Here is a 15,107-nt window from a genome sequence, read left to right as displayed (position 1 = left end):
CGGTTACGAATCCAGGCGTCACACACTGAATGGATTGACCATGGATGCGTGTAATTGTTAAAGCATTCAGACATTACATAGTTAAGTAAAGAAACTGATGCTTTAAATGAAAGAAAAGTTTTTTAAAAAGTTACCCCTCCCAACCTTGGGGCGGAAACTAAGGGACAGAACTTAAAATGGTACGTGCAAACACCCCCAGTCCGGTTATAGGTTTGTTATAAAACCGGTGGACCGTTATTTCATTCGTCCATCCTGCAGCCACTAGGATGTCGTCAAGGGGCACGTCCATAGCTCTTGCTGCCGACGTAGATGCAGCCCTGGTGGAGTGAGATTTAACCATATAAATGTTTACTCCTGCTACCGCCATTACCTCTTTTGACCATCTGGAGATGGTTTGAGTTGACACCTTTTGGTGTGGTTTTTTATGGCTGATGAGGACCGATTGTTCTGTGCCTCTGAGATTCTCCGTAACTCTCAGATAGTGGTGTTAGTATGTTACCACCCACACAACCGTTGGTCCTCTGGATATGCCAAGAACTGGTCCCAATCCCTGGCATTCCTGGCCTGCTCTGTTTATCAGGTTCCTGATTAGGAATGTTATGTTGTTCATATTGGTGGTCATGTAGTCCAGCCGTAGCTTTTGCAGTGTCTGGACTCTTTGTCAGCATACCACCTTCAGGGTTAGTTATAGGCGGTCCCCACTGTCAAAGTAGGGCTTGTACCACGCTCACGTCCCATGTGTCAGTGTACCTTGGCCTTGGAGGTCTTAAATTGTAAATTCCCTTCATGAATTTTGTTGTAAAGGGGTGCGTTCCGATCGAACTGTGCCCTGCTTCCGGCATCAGATTGGAGGAGGGTGTGCCTCTGGCACTATAGATGCACTATAACTTAGTTTATAGTTATAGTACAGTTGATAGGAACTCCAAGACATCCGTTATCCGAACTGTGTTGTATTTGTTCGGACAGTCCTATGCCTTGAAATGGCCTCCTCAGAATCCGCAGACCAACAAGTTATACGTTCATATAGTGGATGATTGCTCCCTGTAACTGGGTTCACTAGGAGGTCCCTGCTCTTGGGTACAGCCATTACTGGCTGGACTATAATACCCAACATTTTTGGGAACCAGGCTTGAGTAGGCCAATCTGGCACTACCAATAAAATATGCCTGTGGCTTAGTCTTGCTTGATTTTGTCAAGCATCGGTTTGTGAGACAAATTGGCGTAAAGCATACATAAACTTTCCTCCCCAATTAAGGGAGAAAGCATCCACTGCCTTGCTCCTGGATCCAGCTCGCAGGACACATATCTGGGTAACTAATGGTTAGTCTAGATGCAAACGGATCAACATCTGGTATGCCAAATCGTGTAGTTATTTTGTTAAATACTGTCTGATTCAACATCCATTCTGTGTTGTTATTAAACATTCATGATCCAGCATCTGTCACCGTGTTATATCTACCTCGTAGATTTCCCAAATATTCCTCTCGATACACCAGTGCCAAATGAGGTTCGACAATCTGTCGTAAGATACAGATTTTACACCACCCTTGTTAATGGATATATGCCACCGCAGTGGTGTTATCAATCTGAATTTGAACAAGCACTGGTTATATATTGCTCCAAAACCTTGAGTCCATATTGTGCCCCCAACAATTCTGGGTAATTGATTCCATGTGTTGGGGAATTACAGACTCCTGCTCATTCCATCTGCCCCCACAGCTTTAGACTGTGTTGGTGTCTCCCCATCCTTAGCCACTTGCATAGGTCTGAAGAACCCTCGATAGCTTTCGAGCAAAATTTCCCTGAGCTGTCTCCCATTCGTTATCCACCATAGTTATTCAACAATGGACTCTGCTGGCACTTCATGGTTTGCCAATTTGGCCTGCATGGAATCTGAGTGTTCATTCCTTTGCTTGCTGTAAGTTCTGGTAATGCAAAGGCCCGTACTGCTGGGAAAGCAGCTACTATTTGCCAATTACACTCGCTGTTTGCCTGATAGATGGCTGGAATTTGACTATCAGGTCATTGCAGGTTTAATTAATATAGTCGTTTGCCCCTAGGCAAAGTCACCAACATATTTACTGTTTTTGATAGTAAATTCTAGGTAATCAATTACCCTTGTAGGTGTCAATTTTGATTTAACTGGATGGATGAGGTAACCAATTCTTTCAAACAGGGTTTTGGTTTGCTTGACTGATGCTTCTGCCAATTCTGGTGACTCCAAAATGAAAATGTCCCCCAAATATGCCATTACTATGTGGTTTTGAGACCTTTGTAGGCCCAGAATTGGTTTCCGTAGTTTTGTCAATCCATTTGGCAGATCCATACCATCCTGTTAAACTTCAAATATCTCCTGTTCTTAGTGAATAGACACCGAATAGTATGCATCTTTGAGGTCGATGCATGCCATGTGACCATTTTATAGGAAGCTCCTATACAACAGTAGTTAAACCGTAACAAAATTATTGTTTCTAAAAATCTCTACTGCACAAATGAGTTACACCTGGATGAAGTGACATCCTCCATCTGTCACCTGTCCTGAATGGCAATCCTGCCCAAAAATACTGGGCCTGCCTCGAAGACAATTCCAGTCCGAGTTCCAAGTCTGCTTGGAACCTGTGTATGTTGTGCAGTAAAATTATCATGTTTTTATCTGTTTTTAAACCCCAGTTCTGAAATTTTTTGTTATTGTCATTTTGAACAAGAACACAAGAGTAAATTACCAACATGTAACTGCTCCACAATCCCTTGTTTCAGTAAACCCAGACCCACCTACCTCCATGGCTACCGGTGGTCTTGTGGTAAGCCCAAAGGCCCCTGATGCGGATTCCTTTTCTCTCCTTGATTGGGAGTAGGACTGGTAAGGTGTGTGGATTCCATGTTTCTCCCGACCTCTGATTGGGTCTGGTCTGAAACCTCATCATACTGAGCCTGCCTTGTAGGACAATTCTGGCCATTATTTTGAGTCTGCCTTGAAAGACGACTCTGATCATATTTCCGTGCCCAGCTCTCAAGCTGCCACCGGATTCAGTGAAGCTTACTGTTGGTGTGGGGTGTGTTGTCACCCACTGAGAGTGAGGTTCGTAGGCAGCCCTGAAAACAGGTGCTGCCGCAGGCCCCTGAGGACACCTGTGCTGACATGGCCCTTCCAGTGGACTTAAATTAAATTCTAGCTTTGGTCAGACTGAAAAGGACCATGAATGCTCCTCTCCTTAGGGCAGGCGACATTAGTGCAGCCCTGAAAACAGGTGCTGCTGCCTGCGGGTTTCCACAATACCCGGGCTGTCAAGAGCTAGATTCCATCCAGGGAAGCACCCAGTGGAACCTGGATGATTGCAGTAGCACTTATTTTCTGTTTGTTTGTATGGAAGCTTTTTATTCTTTTTTGCATTTTGGGTTGACTTAAGCAGTGCAATAAGTAAAACTTACTTACTTACTTCCTTTCTTCTGCTTGTCCCTGGGAAGGTTCCCCCCCTTCTTTGTACTCTGATTCAGAGTGGTTTCTTCCACATGTAGTTCCCCCTCCAATGGGGAAGACATTGGGCTGCCCCATGTGCGAGGCTCCCGGCACCGGCACTGCTGTAGGCCCCGGGTTTATACTGCTCCTCCTTCGGAGCAGATTATTGTTGGAGCAACTTCTCCATAAGTTGCTCCATGTGGGAGAAGTCGTCCTCAGACGCTCTCCGTTGAGGGAGGATATCCCTCTTCCCTGGACTCATCTGAGTCAACGGGTTTGTTTAGACTTGCGGGTGGAAATTACGTTCCGCAGGACAACCATGGAGCTCCTGCTCCCGCGCAAAGTCTCCTGTCGATTCTGCTGTCGGCGCTAATGTCGGGAAGCAAGGCTCCCGCTGGTGCTGCTCCCTTCTTTGGAGCAGATCATCGTTGGAGCAACTTCTCCCTAAGTTGCTCCATGTGGGAGAAGTCGTCCTCAGACGCTCTCCGTTGAGGGAGGGTATCCCTCTTCCCCGGACTCTTAGTCAACGGGTTTTTAGACTTGCGGGTGGCAATTACGTCCCGCAGGACAACCATGGAGCTCCTTCTCCCGCGCAAAGTCTGCTAATGTCGGGAACAAGACCGTCGCCCGCTATTTGGAAAGCTGCGGTCTTCGGCAGCCGACATCCCCGCGGGCCGTCTCCGCGACATCTGGGCTATGAAAAACTTCAAGCCCGAAAGAACGCAGGTAAGTGAGTTCAACTTCCCTTACCTGCTCATCCCGACGGCCTGGGAGGCTCAATGCCTGCCAGTCCGTCGTGCGTGTTGCGTTCAGACGTAATGACGCGCATGCAGACGGACGGCCCTTCTTCACGTAGTCACTCACGTGACTCCGAAGTAAAATCTACAGGACATTCTTAATGGGATAGTGGGCAGAAAGGCATGTCATGTGTGGTTTGAAGAGCAAAAACTTGTAGTTTACAATGCCAAAATTGAAAAGTTGAGGAAAAACAAGGTGTACAGAGTTGCTTATTGGTTACAATCTGAGGAGTATGATGATGCTACTGGTTATGATATGCCAATGTACCAACTAGCAACTGATCTTCTCCATAAAGACTTGGTCTATTGCTAGAAATTGTAATTTATTTACCTATCTGTTACGGATTTACAGCATATAATACAATAATATTAAAGTTCTGATCTTGAGAATATCACATTTTTGAATTTTCAAGGCAGTTTATTACTATTTCCGTCACAACAGTCAATTTTGTAATTAACTACAATTAGGTAATTAACTAATTATATGCTTTAATTTCAGGTCATCCAAGTATGATGTTTTATATTTGTTTCAGAATGCTTCAATCTATACTAACTGAACATTTTATTCAGTTCTCTTGAGTTATAAGAAAGTTATGGGTTTTTGACTGTCCTCAATCACAGCTTTGTGTTAAGTCAATGGAAAAGCAAAATGGACCAAGATGCTAATTTCCGAGTATGTAAATGGCCATAACATTTTTAATACTGAAGATATGAAAGTGAATTAGGTGTCAAATAAAACATCTTTTTATGCTTTAACTGATGGGATAATTTGCAGACTTGATTTTTGTAATCTCAACATTTTGTAACTTTGCTGCATACATAACAGACCTATCCAGAACCCAATGATACAACAGCTCAATACATTAAACAGCTCGATACATTGTATTCACAACGGACTTCCAGATGAAATCAACTTAGCAACAGTTACCCTGATTTACAGAGTTTCCAGGCATAAGCTTAACACCCCATCCAATGAACATCCAGCAGAGTCAGATTCCGCAACATTATATATAACCTATTTACAAAATGTATATCTCGTTTGCAGCCACCCAATCCATTCTATGCATTTGGTATCAGAGTGACAAGGCTTGCAGGTTCCCTGTCCTTTTGCATATGAATTCTACCCAAGCTGCAGACTTCCTGCCACATCTCGCAGCCTGTCCCAGCTCTGCAGAGATTATTCCCAATCTGACCAAATCTCCCAGCAAGCCCTGAAACTTAACCCCATTTTGAAGTCCCGACTGGTCCAATTTAGCCAGGATTAACACAGCGAGCTCATAGGACCTCCTAGGATCACATGTCGACCATACAGCGGATTTGAAGGTCGAAGACACTCTTCTAAACTTGCAGATTAGGTCGCCCAAGTGGGACAGCCCCTTTACGGGAAACTTTTTTCAATCACTTACCTCGATAGCGATGTGATTTTTCCGTGTTGTATCTCCGTCCCCCATTGCGGCCTAACATTGTGGAGCGGAGCGCCCTCTCACGGAGACCGACCCGGAGCTTCAACGCAGGTGCTGCGCAGATTTACCATTATGGAGCTGCGATCCCCTTGCTGGGGATCGACTGTGGAGAGCTCCAACCGCGGGCGTCCCTGTGGTCTTTAACATCGTGGAGCCTGGTTTAAACATCGTGGTCGCTGGTTAGAGACTGAGTCGGGACTCCAAGCCATGGTTAGTTTCAACCGTCCCGACGTGGGAGTTCCATCACCTCGACACGAGGGCCTCGGATCACCGGTTGCGGGAGCTTTGAGGGCCCCCGACCGCAGATGGTTCGACAGCCCCGACCGTGGGAGAATAAAGAGGGAGAGATTGGACTTCATTGCCTTCCATCACAGTGAGGAATGTGGAGCCAATGTGGCGGATGTTTATGTTATATTTAATTTAACATAAACGTGTGTGTGTGTGTGTGTGTGTGTGTGTGTGTGTGTGTGTGTGTGTGTGTGTGTGTGTGTGTGTGTGGTGTGTGTGTGTGTGTGTGTGTGTGTGTGTGTGTGTGTGTGTGTGTGTGTGTGTGTGTGTGTGTGTGTGTGTGTGTGTGTGTGTGCGCGCGCGCGCGTGTGCGTGCGCGTGTGCGTGTGCGCGTGCGCGTGTGCGTGTGCGTGCGCGTGCGCGTGCGCGTGCGCGTGCGCGTGCGCGTGTGCGTGTGCGTGTGCGTGTGTGTGTGTGTGTGTGTGTGTGCGTGTGTGTGTGTGTGTGTGTGAGTGTGCGCGCGCGCGTGCATGCGTGCGTGCTTGCGTGTGTGTGTGCGCGTGTGCGTGCTTGCGTGTGTGTGTGTGTGTGTGTGCGTGTGTGTGCGTGTGTGTGTGTGTGCGTGTGCGCATGCGTGTGTGTGCGTGCGCGCGTGCGTTCTTGCGTGTGTGTGTGTGTGCGCGCGCATGCATGTGTGCGTTGCTTGCATGTGTGTGCGCGTGCATGCGTGTGTGTTGGGCTTCAGCAGAGTGGTGCCCTCGGTCAGTGTGATGGCTGTGGGTCTGTCGGCCCTGCATCTGATCTCCGTCCACCCCAACACCCATGGGCAGGAGATGGAGACAGAACATTGTGCTGGAGGTTAAGTTTTGGAACACCAATGACTCATTACTACGGCTCAAATGTGTACACAACTGCTTTCCTCATCTTTTCATATTGGACTCTTAACTGCAGCTGTAATTTTAACCTACTTCCTGAATCATATGAATGTAGGTTTTGGGGAGTGGGGGTTGAGACACTTCCACTTCACCGCTGGACTTTGATGATGCCTCTGTTATTCAATTGTGGTGACAGTTTTTCGTCATTGTTTGTCTCCCTTCCCCTGCTTTAAATGACTGACGGTTTGCCTCATGTTTAATGGATTCAATGTGAAGTCACGTTGGTATTAGGCTATAAAAGTCCCGCATGATTTACATGTTTTGGATCCAACGTGTGGTCTGTTCCTCTGCCATCACAGATGCAGCCAGATCTGCTGTATTGATCCTGCACATAGTTTGTATAATGAAAGCTCTTGAGCGCAGACTTGGTAGAAGTATATACAATTATGAGAGGCATAGATAGGGTAGACAGTCACAACCCTTTCCTAGGGGGGAAATATCCTACACTAGAGGGCAGAGTTGTTAGGTGAGGGGAACGTTTAACTAAGATGTGTGGGGAAAGTTTTTTACACAATGGTGAGGGTGTGGAATGTTGCCAGGATTAGTTGTGGAGGCAGATAAGATAGTGGCATTGAAGAGGCTTTTTGATAGGCATCGAAGTTCAGGTAATTACAGAATCAAGAGGACATGATTTCAGAATTAAGGGACAGAAGTTTAGGGGTAACATGAGGGGGAACTTCTTTACTCAGAGAGTGGTAGCGGTGTGGAATGAGCTTCCAGTGGAAGTGGTGGCGGCAGGTTCATTGGTATCATTTAAAAATAAATTGGATAGGCATATGGATGAGAAGGGAATGGAGGGTTATGGTATGAGTGCAGGCAGGTGGGACTAAGGGAAAAAAGTTGTTCGGCACGGACTTGTAGGGCCAAGATGGCCTGTTTCCGTGCTGTAATTGTTATATGGTTATATATGGTTATATATGGTTATAGGTACAGGCAGATTAAACCAGTGTAACGGCATCATGCTTGGCACAAACATGGTGGGCTGTACTGGTTGGTGTTCTATGTCCTATGTTTTGTAGACCACACTACACAATATAATAATAAATGTTACAACATGTTGACACATTACAGAAGAAGCAGTGTAACTGCCTCATTCTCCCACATTATTTCACCTAGCAAATAACTTAAGGGCCTGTCCCACCAACATGCGCCTCGCGGTGCCGGTCACACTTTGATCGCCGGAGCCTTAGGGAGTTGTGCGGGACTGGTCCCAACATCGTGCCAGGCTCCGAAAAACTGACACTGTCCAAAAATTCCGCGCGGCAACGGCTGTCGGCCCGCAGTCGCATTGAGGCCGTACGCAGCGCCTCAACGGGCGTACGCAGCGTCTCAACGCCGTACACCTAGCACGTGGCATTGCGCAATAACGTCACCGCCCGGCGTGCTGTTGCGTGATGACGTCACTGCCCGACTCCGTGCGACATCCAAATTCAGTCAGCCCGCCTCCTGCCCAGCTGATTGGTGAGTATGATGTCGGGACCAGCCCCGTACAACTACAGACGGCTCCGCGGTTGGAAGTGGGACCGGCCCCGCGAGGCTGAATGCCTCAAGCCACCACGTTTGGTCGCGCTAGACGCACGCAATCGTATGCTGGTGGGACACGCCCTTTACTTATAATCGACTCATTGCCTCTTTAATTCACTCTATTGAAAAGTCCTGGATCTGAAATGATAACTGTTTCTCTTCCACAGATGCTGCCTGACCTGCTGAAATATTCCAGCATTTCCTTTTTTTAAGTCATGCAGAAGATGGATATGATTTAGTCAGCCTATCATTAGTCTAATCCTTGCAATTCCTTATATTGAGGAAATATCCTCGACTTCTCAATCTGGATATACCATAAATTTTTGAATTTACTTCTCCCAATGGACAGACATTTTAACATATTTGACCATTTCAATCTAAAGGTTCAAAGATTATTTTTATTGGTCACATAATAATAATAATAATAATAATAATAATAATAATAATAATAATAATAATAATAATAATAATAATAATAATAATAATAATAATAATAATACTAATAATAATAATAATAATATATTTTATTGTCATTGCACATCAATGCAATGAGATTTAGTATGCAGCTTCCAACCGATGTCAAAAAAATAAAATAAATAAATAACCGGTGCGACGTGACCATCTGCGGGAGACAGTCCAGGGGGGATGGGGGGGCACTCAGCAGGGCCGGTTCAGAGCCGCTATAGCTCTGGGAATAAAGCTGTTCCTGAGTCTGGAGGTTTGGGTGTAGAAGGCCTTGTAACGTCTGCCGGAGGGAAGTAGTTTGTACAGTCCGTTACAAGGGTGTGAGGAGTCTTTATGGATGCTGACATACACCTAGGTGTAGTGAAATGCTTCTTGCCATGCAGCACAGAAAGAAAGAATACAGACATAACAGTAATAAAGAAATTTAAACATAAAAACATCCCCCCACAATGGTTCCCATTATGAGGGAAGGCACAATGTCCAGTCACCATCCCATGTCCACCCATAGTCGGGCCCAGTGAGGCCTCCGCAGTCTCCTTTACGGAGGCCCGATGTTCCAGGCCGTTCTCGCTGGATGATGGTGCTCCGGCATCGGGAGAATCCTCTCAGCGGCTTGGGAAACCTGGAACGGCCGAACGGCCGCTTCTAGAGTCCTGCAGTTAGGGACGGGACTGGTTTTCTGGAGGGCGAGTACAGGATTTGTGGGCTGAAGGGACTGGTTTCAAGAGGACTAGTACAGACATTGTGGGCCGAATGGTCAGCACCTGGGGACGGGGATGGCAACTGACGGTTTCTGACGGGCCTGTTGAGGGCCGCTGTTGGGGGGCTGAGGGGAGCTCTACCGTGGCCTTCCGCTGCCGTAGCCCATCGCTGCCATGGCCTACCGCTGCCGTTACCCATCGGCTTCAGGCAGCTTGGGACGGAGTCGGCTTCCAACCCCAGCCTCACGCAGCGGCTCCCGGCCCCAGCTCCCGGATCCACTCAGTGTCTCCTGGCCCATCGTGGTGTTCCCCACAGACGCAGCCCCCACTCACTCTCCACACTCTGCTCACTCTACTCCTTCAGCTTTGTTCTCCCCGCCGCCGGTGATTGACAGCGGGTACCAGAAGGGGCGTCGCCATCCCGGTGAATGACAGGAGAGAAGACCAATCTGAAAATGCGCAGTTTTTACGACCTTTAAACCTAAATAACTTTTGTAATATTCCACCGATCGGAACAAAACTTGGTGCACGCAGCGCGGGAGAATGGCGATTAAGGTGGCGATGAATCGTAGCGCTATTGGGAACAGTTTTTGTGCAAATGTAGAAACAACACAAACCAGAAGAGGACAAGATGAGAGTTTTCGTTATGTATATAGAAATAATAGAATATAGATAGATAGAAGATAGATAGAAGATGCCATGACTGATGAAGACTTTGACTATGCTATCCACCTACGTTTTCACTTTCTGGGAGTTAAACGTAAAGATTCCTCCTCAGACTCCGTCATCCTCTGATGACAAGCGTAATATTCCTCTTATCCTTGTGCACTTACCTTCTCCTTAATTACCCTCTTGTCTTTAATGTATAGGATAGATAGGAAAGGTTTAGAGGGATATGGACCAGAGTAAAATAATTTTTTTTTAAATAGTCCTCCCCGACTGACGGCCACATTTAAAACATTAGTAAATCATGAAGGCTATTTTAATAAAATAATGTACATTTTGAAGTATATCTGATTGAAGTAACTTGGATGCGGCCTTATTAGATTACAGCTAACTTAATGCGGCATTCCACCATGAATGGTTCCCCAGCCCTACTATAGTACAATCCCATCATAATGACTGCACCTTCCTTATTGTTTACCTCAACCACATTTCCACAGTGGATGTATTCTCGAATGGGTTCTCCCTGTGTACAGCTGTGACATTCTACCTTATTAATAGTGCATCTCCTCCACCTCCTTTACCTCCCTCTCTATCATGTCTGAAACATCAAAACTTTGAAGCATTAAACTGCCAGTCCTGTCACTTTCACAACCAAGTGACTATAATGTTGTAATGGTCACAACATCATCGTTCTATACAGGCTCCAGGCTGATTCACTGCCACAGGCCAAATCAGTGGATGGATTTAAGAAAGAGTTAGATAGAGCTCTAGGGGCTAGTGGAATCAAGGGATATGGGGAGAAGGCAGGCACGGGTTATTGATTGGGGACAATCAGCCATGATCACAATGAATGTGATCGAAGGGCCGAATGGCCTCCTCCTGCACTTATTTTCTATGTTTCTCTGATTCAGGCTCTAAGCTCAACCATAGTTCCGCAAACGATCCCTGACAAAGGGATCACGGGCTACGTGATGTTATAGTCCCTTTGGCTCCCCGCAGTCGAGCTCTCAAAAGTCGGGTCTCCTCGATGTTTGGCCACAGTGCGGACGGAGATATGATACGGAAAAAAATTGCATCTCCGGCGAGGTAAGACATTATAAACAATTCACACAACCCCCCCATTAAACAAGCTAAAGAACACTGTAAACTTACATTTAACACATACTATTAAAACACAAAGAAGAGACAGACAGACTGTTGGTGAGGCAGCCATTGCTGGCACCACCTGGTGGTTAATTGACCTACTGGTCCAAGTTCTGGTCCAAGTTCCTCCGTCCTACTGTCTTTCTCCTCGGTAAATACAGAGTTGAAATACTCATTGAGCACCTTGCCCATCTCCTGTGGCTCCTCGCAGAGTTGATCGCCTTGATTCCTGAGAGGACCCTCTCTCTCTAGTCACCCTTTTCCCCTTACGTATTTATAAAATCCTTTGGGGTTGACCTTAATGCTACCTGCCAGAGCTATCTCCTGGCCCCTTTTTGCCCCTGCAGATCTCCCATTTCAGTTTACCTCCTTAGTTCCTGAAACTCACCCAGCTGCCTATACCTGTCCCATGCCATCTTCTTGTTTTTGACCAATGTTTAGAGTTGCCAACTTTCTCACTCCCAAATAAGGAACAAAAGGTCAAAATACAGGACAAATTCTGACGTCAATTCTTTGACCAATTCGGCCATGGCTGGTTGAGAGATGGGTTGGCCTGGATGCTGGACTGCACACAAAGTCCAGCCGACTAAACTGAACTAATCTAGTCCAAGTCATGCATTTTGTGATTTAGTTTATGAAGTGATGTGGGAATAGTAAAGTAATGTGAAGTTATTAGAAGTCAATGATTTGCATGCATGCTTAATGTACCTTAGAAACATAGAAACATAGAAAATAGGTGCAGGAGGAGGCCATTCGGCCCTTCGAGCCAGCACCTCCATTCATTGTTATCATGGCTGATCATCCCCTATCAATAACCCGTGCCTGCCTTCTCCCCATATCCCTTGACTCCACTAGCCCCTAGAGCTCTATCTAACTCTCTCTTAAATCCATCCAGTAACTTGGCCCTCACTGCCTTCTGTGGCAGGGAATTCCATAAATTCAGAACTCTCTGGGTGAAAAAGTTTTTTCTCACCTCAGTCTTAAATGACCTCCCCTTTATTCTAAGATTGTGGCCCCTGGTTCTGGACTCACCCAACATTGTGAACATTTTCCCTTCATCTAGCTTGTCCAGTCGTTTTAATCGACATTACTAAAAGTCTGTTCTTAACCTGTCCAGGTCACCCTGCAACCTCCTAACATCCTCTTTAAAGTTCACACTGCCACCCAGCTTTGTGTCATCCGCAAACTTGCTAGTGTTGCTCCTAATTCCCTCTTCCAAATCATTAATATATATGGTAAATAGTTGTGGCCTCAACACCGAGCCTTGGCGGCACTCCACTCGCCACTGCCTGCCATTCTGAAAAGGACCCATTCACTCCTACTCTTTCCTTCCGGTCTGCCAACCAATTTTCTATCCATGTCAGCACCCTACCCCCAATACCATGTGCTCTAATTTTAGTCACCAGTCTCCCGTGCGGGACCTTATCAAAGGCTTTCTGAAAGTCTAGATACACTACATCCACTGGCACCTTCATCCATTTTACTTGTCACATCCTCAAAAAATTCCAGAAGATTATTCAAACATGATTTCCCTTTCATAAATCCGTGTTGACTTGGACTAATCCATTTACTGCTATCCAAATGCCCCATTATTACCTCTTTAATAATTGACTCCAGCATCTTTCCCACCACCGAAGTCAGGCTAACTGGTCTGTAATTCCCCGTTTCTCTCTCGCTCCTTTCTTGAAAAGTGGGGTAACATTACCTATCCTCCTATCCACAGGAACTGATCCTGAATCTATTGAGCATTGGAAAATGATCACCAATGCGTCCACTATTTCCAGAGCCACCTCCCTGAGGATCCTGGGATGCAGACCATCAGGTCCAGGGGATTTATCATCCTTCAGTCCCATTAGCCTACCCAATACTATTTCTCCGCCTAATGAAAATTTATTTCAGTTCCTCTACCCCCTTATATCCTCTGTCCTCCAGTACATCTGGGAGATTGTTTGTGTGTTCCTTAGCCTGAGGGAGGAGCGGTGCCCGGTCGGGGCGGCCCTGGCGCGAGGGAGGAGAAATACTCATTGAGCACCTTGCCCATCTCCTGTGGCTCCTCGCAGAGTTGATCGCCTTGATTCCTGAGAGGACCCTCTCTCTCTAGTCACCCTTTTCCCCTTACGTATTTATAAAATCCTTTGGGGTTGACCTTAATGCTACCTGCCAGAGCTATCTCCTGGCCCCTTTTTGCCCTGCAGATCTCCCATTTCAGTTTACTCCTTAGTTCCTGAAACTCATCCAGGGATACACTTGATCCCAGCTGCCTATACCTGTCCCAATGCCATCTTCTTGTTTTTGACCAATGCTTAGAGTTGCCAACTTTCTCACTCCCAAATAAGGAACAAAAGGTCAAAATACAGGACAAATTCTGACGTCAATTCTTTGACCAATTCGGCCATGGCTGGTTGAGAGATGGGTTGGCCTGGATGCTGGACTGCACACAAAGTCCAACCCGACTAAACTGAACTAATCTAGTCCAAGTCATGCATTTTGTGATTTAGTTTATGAAGTGATGTGGGAATAGTAAAGTAAATGTGAAGTTATTAGAAGTCAATGATTTGCATGCATGCTTAATGTACCTTAGAAACATAGAAACATAGAAAATAGGTGCAGGAGGAGGCCATTCGGCCCTTCGAGCCAGCACCTCCATTCATTGTTATCATGGCTGATCATCCCCTATCAATAACCCGTGCCTGCCTTCTCCCCATATCCCTTGACTCCACTAGCCCCTAGAGCTCTATCTAACTCTCTCTTAAATCCATCCAGTAACTTGGCCCTCACTGCCTTCTGTGGCAGGGAATTCCATAAATTCAGACTCTCTGGGTGAAAAAGTTTTTTCTCACCTCAGTCTTAAATGACCTCCCCTTTATTCTAAGATTGTGGCCCCTGGTTCTGGACCTCACACCCAACATTGTGAACATTTTCCCTTCATCTAGCTTGTCCCAGTCGTTTTATCGACATTACTAAAAGTCTGTTCTTAACCTGTCCAGGTCACCCTGCAACCTCCTAACATCCTCTTTAAAGTTCACACTGCCACCCAGCTTTGTGTCAGCCGCAAACTTGCTAGTGTTGTTCCTAATTCCCTCTTCCAAATCATTAATATATATGGTAAATAGTTGTGGCCTCAACACCGAGCCTTGCGGCACTCCACGCTCCACTGGCTGCCATTCGGAAAAGGACCCGTTCACTCCTACTCTTTCCTTCCAGTCTGCCAACCAATTTTCTATCCATGTCAGCACCCTACCCCCCAATACCATGTGCTCTAATTTTAGTCACCAGTCTCCCGTGCGGGACCTTATCAAAGGCTTTCTGAAAGTCTAGATACACTACATCCACTGGCACACCTTCATCCATTTTACTGTCACATCCTCAAAAAATTCCAGAAGATTAGTCAAGCATGATTTCCCTTTCATAAATCCATGTTGACTTGACTAATCCATTTACTGCTATCCAAATGCCCCATTATTACCCTCTTTAATAATTGACTCCAGCATCTTTCCCACCACCGAAGTCAGGCTAACTGGTCGTGTAATTCCCCGTTTTCCTCTCTCGCTCCTTTCTTGGAAAAGTGGGATAACATTACCCTATCCTCCAATCCACAGGAACTGATCCTGAATCTATTGAACATTGGAAAATGTTCACCAATGCGTCCACTATTTCCAGAGCCACCATCCCTGAGGACCCTGGGATGCAGACCATCAGGTCCGGGGGATTTATCATCCTTCAGATCC

Source organism: Amblyraja radiata, chromosome 15 (assembly GCF_010909765.2).
Source record: "Amblyraja radiata isolate CabotCenter1 chromosome 15, sAmbRad1.1.pri, whole genome shotgun sequence".
NCBI lineage: Eukaryota > Metazoa > Chordata > Chondrichthyes > Rajiformes > Rajidae > Amblyraja > Amblyraja radiata.
The sequence above is the reverse complement of the archived record's forward strand: the minus strand, read 5'-3'. Positions refer to the sequence as shown.